General features: G+C 44.8%; 1 protein-coding gene across 1 annotated transcript in view; it reads left to right on the forward strand.

Moving 5' to 3' along the window:
* The first annotated feature begins 3,143 nt into the window (after positions 1-3,143).
* SV2C (synaptic vesicle glycoprotein 2C) overlaps positions 3,144-20,102 on the forward strand; it is a 240,420-nt gene continuing 223,461 nt past the window's right edge. The window contains exon 1 of the mRNA XM_030846089.2: positions 3,144-3,360. The gene's annotated coding sequence lies outside the window, so the exon portion shown is untranslated. The remainder of the gene's footprint in view (positions 3,361-20,102) is intronic.

The raw sequence follows: 20,102 nt of genomic DNA on the forward strand, positions 1-20,102 counted from the left end.
GATGTGAGGACAGATCTCTGATGCTCCTTAGGTGTCTTTATTAGCTTGCTTTCTAGCATCACAAGCACCCACTACACAGGGGAATAAAATTCCTGATTTGTAGGTGTGTAGTGATTTTAGAACACTGGGATTCTGTGGGGACAAGGCACGTGTCCCCTTTACCCTTTATCAGTTCCTGCAAGGCAAGTGTTTTAAGGTGAGAAACATGTCCTTATAATGGAGGTATGAAGAAGATTGTTCTGAGTGCCTGATCCAATAGGCCTGGGGCCAAGTGGTACACCAGGTGAGACCCAATAAGGAGGACGGCCCTGGAGGGCAAGCCAAGGAGCCTCTGCACACCATCACTGTGAGCAAATGTGTGCTGTGCTCCAGAGACACCACATGAAAATACCTTCCTCCAACACAACCTGGTCTTAAATTGGTCATTTCCTGCAAACACACAATCAGGAATTTTCCTGTAGGAGCTATTATCTTCAAGTTCATCAAGACATGAAAACTCAGCAGCAAGAAAATTTATAGACTCCTTTAAATATCTTCCATGGACAGCACAGGGGAATGATTTAAGGAGAGAGAGCATAACACAGAGCCTGTTGATCATTTTTAAGATCTGTTTCATAGTTTTCTGAACTACCACTGGAGAAATAATCCATTATAGTGTGACATTTGGGGGGAAGTTCTCAAGAGGGTATCCACTTGGGAACCCAATGAATTACCAGCACATTTTGCAGTCGAGAGTTCAGAATTTTATATATATATATATATATATATATATATATATATATATAGTATGTAGGCAATCTGGGAAGATTTATGATTTTTAAAAATTTTTAAATTTTATTTCCAATGCTGGATTTATAGGCACTCCCATGAGGCATATTTAGCTTCTCATGGTAACAACAATAATTTTAGCCTACATAATTAAATAATTTGTTAATGTAGAAGGATCCATGGTATACAAATGAGTATGATCTTCAGGTTGCCTGACCACTTTTCAGCAGCACACATGCGAAGTCTTTTTTTTTCTTAACATCTTTATTGGAATATAATTGCTTTACAATGGTGTGTTACTTTCTGCTTTATAACAAAGTGAATCAGCTATACATATACATATATCCCCATATCTCATCTTTCTTGCATCTCCCTCCCAGCCTCCCTATCTCCCCCCTCTAGGTGGTCACAAAGCACCAGCTGATCTCCCTGTGCTATGCGGCTGCTTCCCACTAGCTATCTGTTTTACGTTTGGTAGTGTATATATGTCCATGCCACTCTCTTCGTCCCGGCTTACCCTTCCCACTCCCCGTGTCCTCAAGTCCATTCTCTACATCTGTGTCTTTATTCCTGTCCTGCCCCTAGGTTCTTCAGAACCATTTTTTTTTTTTAGATTCCATATATATGTGTTCGCATACGGTATTTGTTTTTCTCTTTCTGACTTACTTCACTCTGTATGACAGACTCTAGGTCCTCACTACAAATAACTCAATTTCGTTTCTTTTAATGGCTGAGTAATATTCCATTGTATATATGTGCCACGTCTTCTTTATCCATTCATCTGTTGATGGACACTTCGGTTGCTTCCATGTCCTGGCTATTGTAAATAGAGCAGCGATGAACATCTTGGTACATGACTCTTTTTGAATTGTGGTTTTCTCAGGGTATATGCCCAGTAGCAAACTGCGAAGTCTTTAACCAAAACAAGACCCAGGCAGGCTTTCAAAGAGCAGTGCAGCAAGTGTAGGTTCCATGGGACACGGGCATCATAATTTAAATTCTAGAGTGCCCAAAATGGAGAGAAGGGCAAGTTACAGGCCAAGGATTGTATTTTCTTCCTTCCATATTATCAGACATAGTGGCACAAACCAAGCCGGAAAGCTCACATTGCAACACTGCTCAGGGTGAACCGCCTCATTCCCACCACGCTCTCTGGGCAGCCAGATACCTCCTTCTCCCCGCACATGTACATGTAATATTTATATTTATATCCACACGTCCGTCCATTCAATCATCCAGGCATATTTACACGAATAGAACACACTGGGAGATAGTGTGTGTGTGGTTTTCTACCCACGGCAGCCTGCATAGGCGCTGCGCTTTGTCTCGCTTCGGGGCACCCGTCATCCGAGCAGTGATCGCGGGGAAGGCACCTGCCTGTGCGGCCGCTTCCCACCCCGCTTGGGTTCCGCCTGAGCGCGGAGCTGGCTGGGTCGGGGACTAGGGGAGGCCCCCTAGTCCCCGCAGCGTCTAGGTGGCAGCGCGGGAGGTGGTGCTGAGGGGGCTGTGAGCGTGGGAAGGAGGAAGGGGCGGCGGCGCCCTCTTGACGCTGCGAGGTGGCCACGCCAGCCTTGGGTGTGGCCTCGTCGAGGCGGGTTTCTCCTGAGCCGCCGAACCCAGCCGCTTTGAAATGGGGGACGCTCCAGCTGGGTTCTCCAGCACTGCGAGGAGCGAAATGTTCGTAAAAATACAAAATTCCCTTGGCTATTTAAAAAGAAAATTTTATTAGGTAGTTTCCCCCCAAAAGGCCATTTCAAATGTCTGCTTGGGAGTCCGGCTGTCTGGCCCTACCTGGCATTGGGGTGACGCGAGGCGCCAGGCAAAGTTTCCACCTGTCTGCTCCTGCTGCGCCCCAAGCCTTGCCATGACTTGTCTGTCAGCGCGGCGGTGGGGAAGAGGAATAGGCAACCTCGCCCAGCCTGGGGGCTCCCAAGAAGCCGAGTCAAAGTTAACAGGTCAGTCCCAGGCCCAGAAATAGGAGGCAAATCCTCTTTCCCCTGGCACTAGCCGAGTCCAGCACTCAGAATTCCTTGTTGTCCCACGGGACAGACTCGAGGCGCCGCCCGCGGGTGCGCAATGCATAGTCACACCCAGTGACTAATTAAGAACTGGGGCCCTTTCCATCATTCTGCTGCGAACTCAGAGCCCTGACTTCTCCAAAAGTACCAGAGACTTGGGGGTGGCCCTACCCACCCCCATCCCGCGCAGCTGCAGCGCCTCTCATCCCGACTTCCCGGGGCGCGTCAGCCCACCCAGCAGCATATCGTGCGTAGCTCGCGCCTCCCACGCGCGCAGTGACTCCCTCCCTGCGCGCCGCTAGTACTAGCGCCACGCCGTCTCCGGGCACTGCAGCACCGCGGGGGAGGAGGCGAGGCGGCGGCGGCGGAGGCGGAGGAGGAGGTCCGCAGAGTGCGAGCCCCGAGCCACTTTCTCGCCCCTCCTCTCGCCGCTGACCCGCTCGGAGGAGTCACCACTCCGTGCGCTGCAGGAGAGAGCGGCAGACGGAGGCGGCCCCACGGAGCGAGCCAGAGCGGCGGCCGCCGCTGAAGCGCTGACACCATCCTGGGCAGGGGGTCCCCGGCGACTGGAGCGGTGAGTCAGGCACCTCGGCAGCGTTGGCGGGTTTTCCCAACGCTACTTTATTTCCTTTCCGGACCCGCTGGCCGGGCGCTGCAGCCTGGGGAACTTTTCGTAGCCTTTTAGAAGAGCAACTTTGCCCCACCTGCCCCCGGGGAAGGGGTTGCAGGTGCCAGGTGCTGCCCGGCCGGGCGCCTTTGCTGGAGCAGGACCGAGGAAGTCTGGGGTAAAGCAGATGGAGTGACCCCGGTTGCCCGGGGTAGGTCAGGGGATGCGGGCGCACTTTATCCCAGATCCCCGGGGGAGGCAGGTAGGCAGCCGCGGGGATGTGGGGGCCACGCTCGCCTTCTGTAGGGACCTCCACCATCCTTTGCTTGCGTGGTTCGACGGGCAGGGGGAGGCTGCTTTAAAACAAGCAGCTCCTAAACCCTGGCCGGCTATCAGACCTGTATCCCCACCCAGCCTTGGGCTCAACTTTTAGCCGGGAATCCCTTTGCAGACGTGCGGATGGCGGGAGGGCAAAGGCAGCCGCAGTAGGCGCTGCGGGAGCCTAAAAGAAACATCGGGGATTTAAAAACTATTCCACATAAATCCCCGAAGCCCCTGCCTAGCGTCTACGAGAGCACAAGCGAGGGATGGAGAGCAGGGAAACCCGTGGGGCTGTTTGTGGCTGCGCTTGCCTGCACTACGCCTTCATTCAGTAAAAACCTATTGACCGCTTACTGTGGCCAGGCGCAGCCAAATAGACTCACTGGCGTGAGGCTCAGCGGGGAGAGGGGCCATCATTCGTAAACAAACTAACTACCCAAGTAATTTCAGGTGGTGAGGAGGGCTGTGGAAGTGATCACCCAACCCAATTGACCCTTTCTCTTGGCGGGCTCTTTCCCTTCCTCCTGGGTTCTAGAACTGGGAAGACTTCTCTCGAGTGCCTAGGGGACCGCCCCGGGCTGGGCCCACTAGGACTGCGGAATATGGTGATGAACTTGGCAGGGGGCAGCAGGCACCTCGCCGCAGATGCAGAACTCAGAGCCTTAGTGTGGGCGTGCAGGGACCTTAAGCGCCCGGCGCGCGGAGGCGGAGAGGGAGGGCTGAGTCCCAGAGGCTGGAGGCGCTGCCTGGAAGGCTGGAGCCGGGGTCGGGGGGTAGGTGGGAGCGTGGGGGGTGGGGTAGGGGAGGGCGTTAGCGTCACTGGCTACGTGTGCGAGTGATGCAAATGCAGACCCGGGGGCGGGGGCGGGGGGTGGGGAGGCGCTGGAGTCTCGGTCCGGGAGCGCGCGCGTGTGCGTCAAAGGCTCTCGGGTGATGGATGCCCTGCAGCGCACCCGGCACGGACAGCCGCTACCCGGCGCGGCGCGGGGGTGGGGACGGGGGGGCAGGGCGGGACCCGGCAGACTGCTGCGGGGGCGGGCGGCGGCGGCGCCGGGCGGCTACCGAAGCCCCACCGGGCCGGGGTTGCGGGTGGGCCGGAGGCTCCGCAGTGCGCCGCAGTGCCGGGAAGGCGCCGCGCTGCGGCCGGGCGCTCCCCGGGGACCGAAAAGATAGGGCGTCTTTCAAGGCGCCACCACAGGGATTCCCTGATGGTCTCCTCTCTCCTTGCACCTCCTCCCTTCATTCTTAGCTGACAGCGCTAGAAAGAAAGTTGTTTCAGTTTAATTCTGATCCTTAATCCTGGAGGAGGATTTGGCATTAATCTCTTTGACATACACTCATTTTCAGTGGCACGTTCCGAAAGGCCTCGTGTTCGCGGCAAGTTTTCATGTGAAAGCTTCGCTGTTGAGGTTCTTCAGATATCGTAAGGCTAATCCATTCCTTCGCCATTCTTCTGTTTTGTCAGGAGGCCTGGCCTCTAAGTGGAGCTGAGAAAGCCTTGCAAAACGATGTGTCGCATTCCTCCTTTATAACCTAAAAATATGTTAAAACAGTACTACAAATGCATTCCGTGGTCGAGAATAAAAAGCGCAATCCACGTTTCATTCTATGTATTAACAAAAAAGAAGGACCCTACTTTCTGGAAACCTAATGGCAGAGCTTTTTCTACTGGTTTTCCTGAATGAGCCCAAGTCTGCCGTACGTGTGGCAAAGGGAACGAAGGGGGATAGTGGGGTGGGGTTAAGGGAGGAAGGAGGAAAAGCAGTTATTAAAGAGCCCACAAAGATCCTGGTCTCATTTTCCCAAGTATTATGTCACCTTATGTTATGGGCAGGTGACTTACCCTCTTAGGTTCATCCTCCTTGTTTGAGAAATGTGAAAAATAGCTGAGACTAGCTCTTATTAAAAAGTTGTTTGGGGGACAAAAGAGTCTCAGAGAGTTTTGGACATACAAATTCTCTATGAATGGAAAATATTATGAATCAAAGTCCCTTTAAGGAGAAAGAAAACACTTATCTTTTAAAAAATTCTGGAGACTTCCTTGGGCACTGTTCCTTTAATGAAACTTGGCCATCAATGTCAGCAAACGCAGACAATAGACTTTTCCTAGCAGTCTAATATAAAATCAAATGCCATTAGCTGCCGGCTCTCTGGAGAAGGGGGGTGGGGGAGAAGCTCTGGATTACATCTGAATGTTTCTGGTGATGTGGTAGAGAAATCAAATTTATTTTTCATGACCCAGTGACATATAAAAGTAGCTTCTCTGGTGTGAGCAGCAGACTAGCCGACAAGCTTTTAGGTAAAAATCCTACTCATTATTAATGCTGTCATATTCTGTAAGTGTGGAAGGTCCCTCAGAGAACAGGATGCGGTTTCCACCCTCAAGGCGATTACCGCAAAAGGCATCAAAATCTGCAGTATATTACGTGACCACAAGTACCAGAAAATCCATTTCCTATAATTAGGGATATTAGCTCTTCTTCTGAGGGAAACTTGTTGATGACATATTTCATGAATGAAAACATCTGATGTGTCAAAATGCCTTCCTAACCAGATCACTATGTTGTTTTTCATGTTACTCATGCGTAATGGTAGAGTTCTGTGAAGAGTAAAAGTTAAAATGTCCTTTTTATTCTATGCGGCTGCATCAGGGGAAGATCTATGATTCACCAGTGCTTCTTGGCTCTATGTTGCTGAGGTTTCTGTCTGAGCCATGGTTTACAACATGGATATCATTGCTCGTTTAACACAAACTCGTTGTTTAGATGCAGTCTGTTTGTAAACCTAGGAGAGGCAGCTCCTCACCCCCAGCCCGCTCATGCAGTTTTGGTCCAACATTGCTAAATTATTTTTGGTTTTGCTTTTTAAATTCCAGCTCTGTTGAGCAGCCATTGCAAAATGTTGCAGTGGGTAGAATTCGAAGCTTCTTTCCTTTTGACACAGCTGAGATAACAATGGAGGATGAAGTTACTGTTTTAATTCTGGCTGAAAAGATGTTGTAAGAGGGTATAAAGACACCATTTAGTTTTATCACAAACACCCCTTGTAATTAGGAAGGGTCAGTAGTGGTTGCGTATCACGATGGCTTCCCTTATTGGGACGAAGTGAACAAAATGAAATGGATGGAGGGGGTGAATTTGATGGTTTGGTCCTTTCTGGTGTTAATATTCTTTTCCTCTGTGAAATATAGAAATACATGATGAGTTATAGTTTAAATCTGAACTTTTCTTATAAATAGAATATAAGAAATGTTTTTGATTAACTCATACTGAAATTTTACATGGGGCTATGGGCTTTGTTTTTGTAGCGTAATTAGTCTATTAGATTTTGTATTATGCCATGAGGGGTATGAGTTAAAACGTTTTCAAAAGACCAAATTTGAAAAATGATAATCTCAGCTTGACGTAAAGTGGATATTCAGATCAATTTAACGTGACAACATTTTAAATGTTTTCTCTTGACTACCTAATGCACACCATGCCTGCTATATCTTTTCCTGTGAACCGTATGTGATACAAATGATTAAGACCAGACACTGAGGACTATATTGATGGGTTTTAGTCTGCTTATAGCACTTGGGCCCTCTTACAGTTCAAGAGCACAATGAGATTTATGACAAGTTAGACTAAGTGCTTTCTCCTGTCATTTGCCACTGTTTGAAAATCTTATGAACTAGAATCCTAGAATAGCCCAATAGATCAGGGCACTCAAATAGTCATGTGTATCATACTTTCCAGGGGAGCTTGTTCAAATGGAGGTCTCTGAGCCGCATCCTAGACATTCTAAATGAGTGGTTTCATGGGTGGGCCTGGAGTATGCTGTTTATTAGGCTCTGCCACGTGGGTTGGATGCTGTCGTTTGGGGACCACAGTTGTAGGAACACTTGAACTAGTACTGGGCAGTGCAGCAAGGACCCAGAAAGCATGGGCTTTCTAAGCTATGTTGTTCTCTTTGATATTTACGGACTATCTACTTGAAGCTCTCAGAGAAATCACATTCTAGCTGGCAAGGAGGATTCAAGATGGCTAACTTCTTTGGTAAGTCAGAGGCAGAGTGAGTGAGATAGGTGTTTGGGAAGGACTCTGTGGAGACAGATGGGCATAGGCAGAGCGAACATCATATGTAACCAGTCAGTCCAGTGGCATAAAGACTGAAAACCTTAGCCTTCAAAGCCTTCAGAGCTCTAGGGGGTCTGGCCCCAGCTCACTTCTGTAACCTCATGTTACATAACCCCCAAACCTCTCCCATCCTAGCAACTTCAAACATCAGTCTTCTGCTCCCATGGCAACCTTATCACCTGCTCCAACATGCCTTTGTCACATTAATGCTTTATGTTATTCAGATTTTAGTCCAGTCTTCTCTTTCTGGGGAAGCCTCCCAAACCTCTTTTGTGAGATTAAAATTCCCTCTCCCATCACAGTGTACTTTTCCTTATATATAAGGTTGTCAGAGAAAAAGAGGATGTTCAGTTAAATTTGAATTCATTTTTAACATAAATGTCTCAAATATTGCATGAGACATATTTATATTAAAACATTATTTACTGTTTATATGAAATTTAAATTCATCTGGGCATCCTGTATTTTTATTTGCTAAATCTGGCAAGTCTGTTTATAAAGCTCATTAATTTTACCATTTCCCTTTTTTTAAAAAATGAGATTCTTTCAGTAATATCTATCTCTCCTGACTAAACTGTTAAGCTCCAGGAGGCCAAGGACAGGATTAGGGAGAGGTGGCTGTTTTGTTTTGCTGTTTTCTCCCCAGTGTCTGAAGAGCTCAGTAAATGCTGTCAGATGAATTAATGAGCTCTTTGAGAAAAATGGTGTAACCATAGACAAGTTTCTTAACTTCTCAGAGCCTTAATTTCTCCAGCTGTGAAAAGGTAATTTTTATATCTACTTTTTAGGATTGTGTGTGAAAGTTAAATAGGGAAAATATACATAAAGCACCCAGCGTGTTGCTTTGTAGGCACCGTGCATTAAAAGGTGCCTTTTCTCTTCTCCTAATGTTTGTCTTGTAAAATGAAAGGATTCCATTTTAATGTATGGAATCCTACTTCCTTTTTATTATAATGCAATCCTGAATGCTTCTGGAATATTTACCAAATGCCCAGTACTCTGGAGGTTCAGCTATGCAGTTATAGCGGTGCAGCCCTCTGTGGAGTGGTGACTCCTGAGGCTGGCTTCGTGGGCCTGTGGCATGTGCAGTCACACAGGGTCTCACACGTGGAAGGGCCTTTTGTTTGATTTATGCTCTGCCCTCGCCTTTTGAAATTCCTTGAACAAGGTCCCCCGTTTTCCTTTTGCATTGGACCTTGCCAGTTATTTTGTGGGTCCTGGTAACCTCTGCACATTTGCGTTTAGCACATGCATTGGGAGCATTATATTTCGTCTTCATAAGGACCCTGGGAGCTCTCATTACTCAGAGGACTTGTGATTTTCCCCAGATACGTGGCTTATAATTGACTGAACCAATGTCCTTTGCACTGTCTTCACCTGATTATGACCACCCCGTGTGTCCACACTTTTCACTGAGCATCAGGAACTTTGGAAGAACTAGCCTTAGGTCTCTTATTCTTAGGTCACCTCCGTGGGCCTTCCCTCCCCATAGCTGCTCCTGTGATTGCTGAAACAGGATCTTGAAGTTCTAGGTCTGCCTTTGTAGGAAAATCAGGACCACCAGCGGTTGTTTTAGATACTGTCTCCTCCAATATTCAGGTTTTTAAATCTGCAGGTTCACCCAAGATAAATAGTGATCTCGGAAGGTTGCAACTTTACTAAGAGAAATATCCGAGATGTTTGTTCTTTGCTCTAAATTACTCAGATGAGTCACATAGCCCTGGAGCCTCTGCAGGAGGGAACAGCCATGCATTTTGGCAGTGGGTAGAGAAGGTGACCCACTTTGTCATTTCAGGCTCTGACTAGCCTGTTCTAAAATATACTCATCTTAATATTACTTTTTAATAGTTCTAAGCGTGCCACTTTTTTCTTCATGCCATTTTTGTGCTTATGTGTGTTTGTAGTTAGGAAGTGACTCCAGTGATTCCGTGGGGCCATTCTCAAGTTTGCCCTCATACTATTATTATTTTTAACACATGACAGCATGCGCCCAGTTCTTGCACATTAAACACAGTATGAGCTGCATTGAACACACAGATAATTTAAGTATAAAGATTATTATTTTTTGAAGTATCCGATTAAATCTGCAGCCTGGGTTTCCTATTGGCCACATCCGTGTAGAGGTAGAATTATAGACCCACAATAGCCTCTACAGTCATTTCTCCAGTTCTATTCCTCCCCCAGTTGTGGATTCCCAGCCTTCTTTAAAGATTTCTCACGGTTTCTCTGAGTCCTCAGGGGTCACTCCTGCAGTCCTTGTCCCTAGTTCCCTGAAGCAACATCGCATAGTGCTGCCGAACCTGCTTCCCTTTGCCCAGGACGTCCTGGCTCGAGTACCGTAGAATCTGCTGACGCCACCGTGTGCTCTTAATGTCCCTGGGGAGCTTAGAGAATGTGTGAATGCTTGGGGGCTGGTGAAAGGACACTTGAAGTGACACAGTGTCCTGTGTTCACATTTACTTGTCCCCACGGATGCTGGCCCATTGTCCTAGGGTTATAAATAGTGGGTCTGAAATTGCCTTTCGCTTGGGATGAGCCCTGTCCTGGGAGACGTCTTAGTCCCTCCCTTTTAGACATTCTAAGAGGTATCAGAATATTCAGATAAATCGTCAGAATTTTGTAAGGATGTTCATGGCATCATTATTTGCAATAGCGAAAAATTAGAAACAACCTAAATGCTCATCAGAGGACGATTACATCAGTTACAGTGCATTTAAATAATGAAATACTACACAGCCATTGAAACAAATGAGGTGAACCTCTACGTACTGGAACTATTTTGAAGATATGCTATTAGTTAAAAATATAGCAGTTTATTAACCAGAATATTTGTTATGTCTCTATTAAAAAATGAAGGTACGTTAAAAAGTCTGGAAGAATGAAGACCAAACTATTTGGGCTAAAAGATGGAGAGGACCTGACACGTTTACTTGATACATTTCTCAATCATTTGAGTTTTCAACCATAAGCACATATTACTTTTATAATTAAGGCATCAGTAAAGGTGGTGAAAGTTAATTTCAAGATGTCCCTGTGATGCTATTTCTCAGAGGTATTTAATAAATATAAATATGTCTCAAGTAATGTTTAAGTGGCAGAAAGCAATGCCAGTGTTTCCTGTGGATACTTTTCTAGTCCATAATATCAGTAAGGTAATCAAAGTTGTGAGAACATAAATTAGTTTAGTTATGTTCCATAAAACTATGTTCATTTTGAATGAAAAAAGGCAGATACCTATAAGCGTTTGATACATCGGCCCTTGAGAATGACCGCTCATTGCTGACCTAGGTTGTTAAAGCTGAGGCCCTCCCTCCTCCCGCCACCCCTGTTCTCAGTAAGTCTTATGTGTCCAATAGCTATCATAAGCCTATATTAATACGCTGCGTGTTTTGCTTTGAGGGACATTATTTATTCTACTGTGACTGTGTATTTGATGGGACTGGAGATTGGCAGTTTTTTATCTTCTCTTCTCGTGGACCTGGAATTGTCCTCCCTCCCACTATCTCTCCTCCTCCCCTTCCCAACATCTGCACATTGGTCTACGGAAAAGGCTCCTACCCGTCCTCCAAGCCTCAGCTTAAAACTCACTTTTCATGACCCTCCGTGGCAGAGTTCGGGCCCCTTTCTCGGACTCTCCCAGTCCCCTTGCAGCCACACTGAAGCAGTGCTTCTCACACTGTGTTACCGTGGCCTCTCTACAGGAGCTTTCCTGAGTCCCTTGGCTCACGAGTCCCTAGACTCTGAGTCCCTTGAACTTCAAGGAAAGAGGCCAAGTCATGGGGATCTTTGTAACCCCTGGCGCTGGACACATAGAGGCTAAAAACCTTTTAAATTATTTTAAAGTCTTTTTTATGGCAGTGTAATACACAGAGAGAAAAGTGCGCATATGAAAAGCGGATAGCTGAATTGATCTTTATAAACTGAGCGCATCTCTTTAACCAGCACCCAGATCATGAAGGAGATTATTCCCAGTGCCCCAGAAGCCCCTTGCATGTCCCTTCCAGTCATAACCCCTTCTGCTATCCTGACTTCACTCCTCTGGAGGCGCCTAACACAGCTCTCCCTGTCCTGCCCAGATGCCCATTTTATTTATGCCCATCGTCTGGGAAACTGCTTGCCAGAGCCTTAGCCCTGCCAGTGGACATGAGCATGTCATGGCTATGCTGTCTCTAGATGCCCAAACTCCCACTTCACAACATGCCAGAGTCAGAGAAAATGGTCCCTAATTTGTTCCACACTATTAGCTACAGGACAGCTCCACCTGTGACCCAAGTCTAAGTCCCTCATGGGCAGTTCTGTCATTTGATCTCCACTTTTATCAGATTGGATAAGGTTCCTTCTGTTTCTAACTTGCTGAACTTTCATATGAATGTGTATAGAATTTAATGCTTTTAAGCCTCTGATTAATTACAAAACCATTTCTTTTTAATAGATAAAGACTCCAGGTTTCTATTTCTTCTTATGTCAGTTTTGGTAAGCTGCATTAAAAAAAATATATTAATTTTATCCAGATTGTCAAATTTATTGCATAGTTACTTATAATCACCGCTTTGTTTTTATTTAGTGAACTCCGTGATTCTTGTATCTAATTGCATTTTCTTCATTGCTTTGACTAGTTAGAAGTTTAGTCAGTTTTTTTGTGTAGATTCTAGAAACTTTATGGAGTCATGTGGTGTTATATGAAGATCTTAAAAAAATATATATGAATTATTTGAAATGCATCCCTATGTCATTTGAACCTGTAATCATTGCCTGTGGTTATATGTAATTTTTAAAACTCATTATTTTTTCTATTTATCATTGAATAACAGCCCTAAAAATTCAGAACATTAGTAAGTAGAGTGACAGATATATTTAATTACTTTTAAAAATGTCTAAATGTTAGAAGCTAGGTTTGTAGAAGATACCAGTTCCTTTGAAGGCAAAAATGTTGGCAAAAATCAAATACCCATGGGCCTTCTGTGGGCCTACTGGTTATTTAATGCTATCCTTGTTTATAATCTGAAAGGGTAAATGAACCATGATTTGAATTTTGATGACAAGGGTTTTATTTTGCGACAGCCATGGGCCTTAATCAATCCTCATTTCATCTCTGCCTGCCTTTACGTGAATCTGTCAGGCTGTGGCAGACTTTGCCTATTCTGTCCTTCAAGGTGATTGTAGGAGAGTGAGCTCCTGAGATACCTGTTGGTGTGGTTCGTGTAGGACTCTCCCAATACCCAGTGACTCTTACAGCTAGTGACTCAGCATTGTGTGTTTATACAGCACCAATTAACTTCTACCTTTTCCCTAGATCCCACCCAGTCCTTCATTTTCCCAGTGTCCACCTATTCCCTGTCCAACATCATGAATTTCTCATTGACTTTTCTATTTCTCCTTTAACCATACTTGCCCCTACTGCCTGTGCTGGGTGGGCCGGTATTTGCCAGACATTTATTACTATGTCATGCTGCCTTACCGCCACTCCAAAAGTTAGTAACTGAAAGCAATAATCATTTCTTTTCACCCATGCCTCTGTAGATTGGCTTGGGGCTGGCTGATCTAGGTTGAGCTTTGCTGGGTTTTCTCTAAGTTGCAGATTAGGTTCAGGTTTTTAATCCTCCTTGGAACAGTTGGCTATCCAGTTCATAGTGTTTTGCATGGAGATGGCAGAAGTACGAGAAAGGTGAGTGGAAACGTGATGCCTCTTAAGGTAGGCTCTGAACTGGTACCTTGTCCCTTCAGCCCACATTCCACTGACCAAAGACAAAATACATAGGACAGTTACACATAACAAAGCACTGGCTCACATACTGCACAACTTCCCGGTGTCTCAATAGATACCCATTTAGGTGAAAATTTTGTTTCTAGTACTTGAAGCTGAGGCCTTTTTTCTGTTTTATATATAAACGCAAGTATTTTTATGTAGCTTTTATATACAGGAGTCAAACTCCTTATAAATCAAGGGAAGATTTTATTTTGTTTTATTTAAAATCTTACCAAGAGTTGTTCATCATTTCCAAACATCACATCACCAGTAGTAACAAAACACTGGTTGTGATATTTAAGTTGCTAATAAGCTCACCTATATTTGTCTACATTGGTGGTTTTCGCATTCATGGTGATTCTACATTTAGAAGCAAGCATCTCTTGGGACTTCCCTGGTGGTCCAGTGGGTAAGATTCCATGCTCCCAATGCAGGGGGCCCTGGTTCGATCCCTGGTCGGGGAAATAGATCCTGCATGCATGCCACAACTAAAGATCCCGCATGCTGCAACTAAGACCTGGCACAGCCAAAAAATAAATAAATAAATCTTAAAAAAAAAAAAAAGAAAGAAAGAAGCAGGCATCTCTTGTCTTCATTTTATATTCTAAAGTTGTTACACTGGGACATTTACGTATTTATAAACATTATTATTTGTTTGATTTCTCCTTATTACTGTTAGGATATTATATAGGTATTTTAAATTTATGCGTGCAGACAGGTTATTTCATCTGAAAATTATTTAATAAGGCATCGCAAAATACATGGTGTTAGCAGGCGCTGTTGGACTGCTCTAAATTCTCTATATTAGCACTATGTGTAATAAGCCAATTTATATTCGGGGGTGGGAAGGGGCAGCTTGTAACACAGGGAGGGCTCTTCCACATCTTAGCACTGTGCCTGAAGGGAACATGCGCCTTCTGTGACATGTTGTCACATTACTCTCTAGCAGTGTTCGTGAAGGGAGGTGAGTGTGAGCTGGACCTGCCTACGGAAATGGTGCGTCCATAGAGAATAGACAAGGCTTTATCATAGTTCTGCTTCTGAGGCTCACCCTAAATTCAGGCAGTCTGGGGATTTGGACCGTGAAGGCACTGTGTTTTTACTGTGCCGCTCTAACCTTGATCAGTGATGGATAAGACCAGGGGAGGCTTAGAGGAGAGAAGAAACAGACAGATGTGTTCCGAGATGGCTGTTCCAACAACCGTAGGGGATGCCCAGTAGGAATCTGGTGGTTTCTTTCTAACCCTGTTTTAAAAGTACTATTATTTTCTGAGGCCACGGCCAGACAATGGATTCTGTGGGAGTCCCCTGCCAGAGCCTTCTGTGTGTGAGAGTGGGAGCCTCTAAATTGCTTCCAGAAGAGACCGACAAAAGAGGGAGTGAAAACTTGGTGACCTGTTTTGGTCCATAGGTCAAAGGTCTGAATATTTTCCGATCAACTGACATTGATGTAAGGGTAATTCAGAAGGACTAAATCAGAAGACGTGGAAAAAGTGACGCAGGACTGGATGATACATGCCTCTCTGCGTGCCTTTTACTCTAGAGTTGGAATATTGATAAGGGCATCACACTCTATCTGTGGCGAGCAGAGGACATGTTGTTGGAGCAGAGCTCACGTCATTTACTGATAAATACATTACAGCTAATTGTTTTTCCAAGCGTCCATTACTGCGAACCTGAGCATGTAATGATCGTGTCTGCCGTTTGGAATACAGATGTGTGTGCACAAGAAGGTTTGATTACATTCAAAGGCAGTAAGTTAAAAAAAAAAAAATCCAAACCTGTAAAGGTTAACATACACTTCCCAGCAAATCTGAGGAGAAAACCAACGATTAATATAATTGAATGTGAGACCCAGGAACATAGGCCATCTTATACTTAAGATGGAGGAGGATGACGTGATTCTTCTTAAGGGCTGCTACCAATGAATCCTACTAGCCATGGGAGATTTGGAGGCATTTGAGCTCCACCTAAATTGCACACTGATATGGCTTGAGCCATATCAAAAGATGTTTGGGGACAAATAATTAATTCATTTACTCCCAACTTCTTGGCATTATACACTCCTTTATTATTACCGTATTACACAGTGCTGTGTTGATGACCACAGCAGACATTTGGTGTAGCATCGTATTCCATTTAATAAAGCTCCTAAATAAGATGGAGGATAATGGTTCATGCTATGTCCAATTGCTGGCTTAGAATGTTTTTCTACTTAGTAGATGGTTTTGGAACTGGATACTGCAAAATTTAAAAAATCAGACAATGAACTATCTTTGCCCAAGATTAAAGTGCGGTAAAGTGTGGATCTGAGCTCTTGGGGCTCCCGGAGGTGCTTTTGAGGTTACTTCTGCACCTCCTGCTGGCCGTGTTAGCTGGTATATGTGTGTCTCTTGGGGGAGTGTGTGTGTGTGTGTGTCTCCATTTCCTCTTGCCCAGTGGTGATGGGTTGTGACATCTTCATTCAGGAAACCATGACAATGTTAAGTGCCTTCTCAGGGTCTTCTGATCACATTGTGCTTTTCTGCTTGGAGGGGTTTCCTCCTTCTCATGAAAGGTATCTAATTGCTGATTTTCAGTCTGGCTGACAGACGACAACACAAAACGCTCTTTCATAACAGTTTTCACCGTCTCTTTGTCATTTCTCAATGGCAGCATTGGGAATCAGGATGTCCAGTTTCTTAATGTGACAGCTTGTCACGCCAGCCACTGCACTCGTCCTTAGCCTGAAGGCTATTTGGGTTTATGTTCAAAAGAATTCAGCTTACCTTCTAGTAATAGTGAGAGGGATTTATGATGATCTTTTCTGATCATGTGAGATTTTCCCTCAAGCTGAATTTTTCATTCAAAATTTCAAACTTAGTTCTGAGAACCAGGGTGTATTTGTATGTGTATGTTCCTTAGCTTAACAGATTTCTCATGTCTTAGAAGAGATAAAATTGGGAGTTGGTGATCAGATGTGAATTCTAACTCTTAGTTGAATTTTTTAAATGTGCTAAAAGTCTCAAAATGTACAGCTCTTTCAGCAGATTGGCCATAATATTTTATTTGTAAAATGCTCAGTGAATATTTATAATGTCAGTCAACTGTAAAATCAGCAAATGTTTATTAGCTTTGTTAAATATTAGGATAATCGGAAAAGGAGGTGCTTTAGGTAAATCATGGCATTTATTATTTAGTCCTGATTTTAGAAAAGCTGCCTTTTACCTCAACTGGAGGTCAAGCTTGGATATTTATTTATTTGTTTATTACCACAAAAGCTACAATATGCTAAATGAAATAAATGCAGGTTCACAGTATGTAATGGAAACTAGCATCAAAACTACGTTTAATCCAATTTAGCCCCAGTTCTTGCCCTTAAAGCATACTCTTTCTTATGAGATTCTAAAAGGTACTGGAGTTTATCTGGAGGTAAGAAAACAGATAAGTTATTTAATAACAGTCTTTAAGTATTTAAAAGGTTAAATGCACAAAAGATGGTGCCTACCTTTTCTTAACAGGAAACAGGAGAAAATAGACTTGAGTAGAAAATTGAATGAAATAGAAATTTCAATTCAATTTCAGTCAGCACGTCGATCATCTCCCTTGTGCAGGGGATATGCTATGCTCATTAGGAAAAGTGAGATGTGATGTCAAACATACAGACCTTGGAGGGATGGCTCTGACAAGTTACATAGACGTCCTGTAAAATAAACAGTGGGAGTCCAATGAAAGCAGTTGTAAACTCCATGGTGGTTTTTCCTTTTTTTTTTTTTTTTTTTTTCCCGGTACGCAGGCCCCTCATTGTTATGGCCTCTCCCGTTGCAGAGCGCAGGCTCTGGAGGCGCAGGCCCAGCGGCCATGGCTCACGGGCCCAGCCGCTCCACGGCATGTGGTATCCTCCCAGACCGGGTACGAACCCGTGTCGCCTGCATCAGCAGGCGGACTCTCAACCACTGCGCCACCAGGGAAGCCCTCCATGGTGGTTTTAAGGCAGCAGAAGGATATTGGCCTAACGTGGGGTTTCTCAATCTCAGCACTATTGATATTTGGGCCAAATAATTCTCTTTTGTGAGTGACTGTGCTGTGCATTTTAGGGTGGTTAGCAGCATCCCTGGCTTTTACCCACTAGATGCCAGTAGTATTTTCCTCTCCAGTTGCCAAAACCAAAACCATCTCCAAACATTGCCAGACATCTCAGGGTAGGAGTAGAGGGCATTGGAAATCACCCTTGTTGAGAACTATGGACTTAAGGAGAAAAGAAAACCTTCAGAAGCCATCGTTTTTGAGATGAATCTTGAAGGGCAGGTGGGATTTTATCAGGCAGAGAGGGAGACGCAAGGTGTTTGAGGTAGAGGTGGCACATACTGGGGGCAGGTGGGGAGTGGCAAGTGATCCTGTGGATCTGGGAGAGAGGCTTGCGAGGGCCAGAATGTCAGCAGTGGTGGGAGATTGAGCTGCAAGGGTGAGTAGGACTCCTTGAAGGTCAGAGGCAGCGGTTTGGGCTCAATTTGAGCAGGGAATTATGGTTATTAGAACTATACATTTAGAAAGGTGAATTTGAAATCAGGTGTGCAGTGGCTTAGAGGAGGAAGAGCCTTGAGGTAGAGATGTCAGTTAGGAGTGGTCAATTTCAGTGACTTCATATAGATGAACGCCCGTTCTTCCCTCGTTCTGTGGGTTAGCCTGCAGGCAGTTATTGCACCTGTACTAAGCGCCAGGCCCTGATCCAGCTCCTGGAGGGAGAACAGAGAACAAAAGCAGATAAAGTCCCTGTTCTCTTGGAACTTACAGCCCAGAGTGGGAGAAGACAGACAATAAGCAAAAATGAAACTGTCAAAATAATCTTACAGTGCTGTCTAAACCCTATGAAGACATTAAACGGTTGATGTGATCATCGGTGATTGGAAAGTCTGCTAATATTACTGATAAAAACTTATTATTACAATGAACTAAGACATGCTAACAATTCTGTTGCAAAGAAATTGCATTTACATCATCATTTACTAGGAAGTTCATCCCTAGGTGGCTAAAAATAGAGGTGAAATAGAATGTATTTCGTCCCTGTTGGCATATGAAAGTATCTGTTATGAAGAATATTTCATTGTAAAATTAATCCTTGGAAAGGAATTTTACTTGCACGGCCACTGGAACATTGGACAATTCCTTTTAAAACACTGGACAGATTACAAGGGAAGAAGAAAGAAAGAAGGCTACTAACATTTGCTGGGTTCCTAGCCCACACCAGCCATGCTTCTAGACGTTTGTTATTTAGTTTTTATCATGTCCTAAGTCCCGGGCGCCATTATCTCTCACTTGGAATAATGCAGCAGCTTGCTAACAGGCCCTTAACATTTGCTGAGTTCCCAGCACACGCCAGCCAGGCATTTGTTATTTAGTTTTTATCATACCCTGAATCCCGGCCACCGTCATCTCTCCCTTGGAATAATGCAATAGCTTCCTAACAGGTCCTTTGGCCTTCAGTTTTGTCCCTTTTCAATTCTTTATTCAGAATGACCTTTGTAAAACACAAAAAGACCATGTCCATTTCATATTAAAAGTCTCCAGTGGCTCCCCGTGGCCTTGAGTTCAATTAGCAATTTCTTACTAGGGCCACAGTGAACTACCTTAGGTCCTGGTGGCACCGTGCTCTCCCTCTCCCTCCTCTGAGCCTTTCACCCGTCTGGAGGTTCTCGCCTTCACCCTTCACCCCACAGCTCGCCTAGCTAACTCTCACGCATCCTTCAAAATTCACCTAGAGGTAGCTTAGGGAAGTGTTAACCTGATCTTCCCAGGTGCAGTTTAGATGCCCTTTCAACATGCAGCCGAACCACCTTCTCCTTATCCAGTGACAACACTTGCTGCTGTTTGTGAATGCTCGTTTCCTTGTCTTGATTCTTGAAGGTTTATCCTTGTGGACCTAGCAGGTAACCCAGGGCCTGGCACAATCAAGGAATATTTGTGGAATGAATCAGTAGAGGGCAGTGCCTTTTAGAAATGAACAGGCCGAAGCTCAGAGAGCATATGTTACTTGCTCAAGGTCACAGAACTGTAAATAATGGATTCATACCTGTGGGACTTCAGAATTCAGGTTCTCTGCATATACCAGGGGAGCCTGTGTATTCTGTGGAGCTCCGTAAGAGCATTATAGAGACTCTGGCTTAGATGGTTTACTTGTAGCCTTGCTGAGAGGCGTTCAATAAATGTTCATTATTAATCAAACGGGAAACAAGACCCTGACTTGAAGCAGTCTCTTTCATCGATGTGCTTCTGTGATTATCACCAGCCTAGGGCTGCCAAGGCTTGAGTCCTCTGTGTTCATAGCCAATGGAGGCTTAGCATTTGGAAGAGCCAGATTTTGTCTTTCATTTGTTTGACTCAATATTCTGTTAGACATTTACGCAAGTGCTTTTTGTTACAGCACCTGGTATGCTTCGTTCCCTGTCCCTTCCAATTCTGTTACAATGTCAGTCTGCAAAACCATATAAGGATGTGTGAGGAAGCTGTGGAGTATGTAAAAGTGCATAGTTGAAACCACAAAAATA

Source organism: Globicephala melas, chromosome 3 (assembly GCF_963455315.2).
Source record: "Globicephala melas chromosome 3, mGloMel1.2, whole genome shotgun sequence".
Lineage (NCBI taxonomy): Eukaryota > Metazoa > Chordata > Mammalia > Artiodactyla > Delphinidae > Globicephala > Globicephala melas.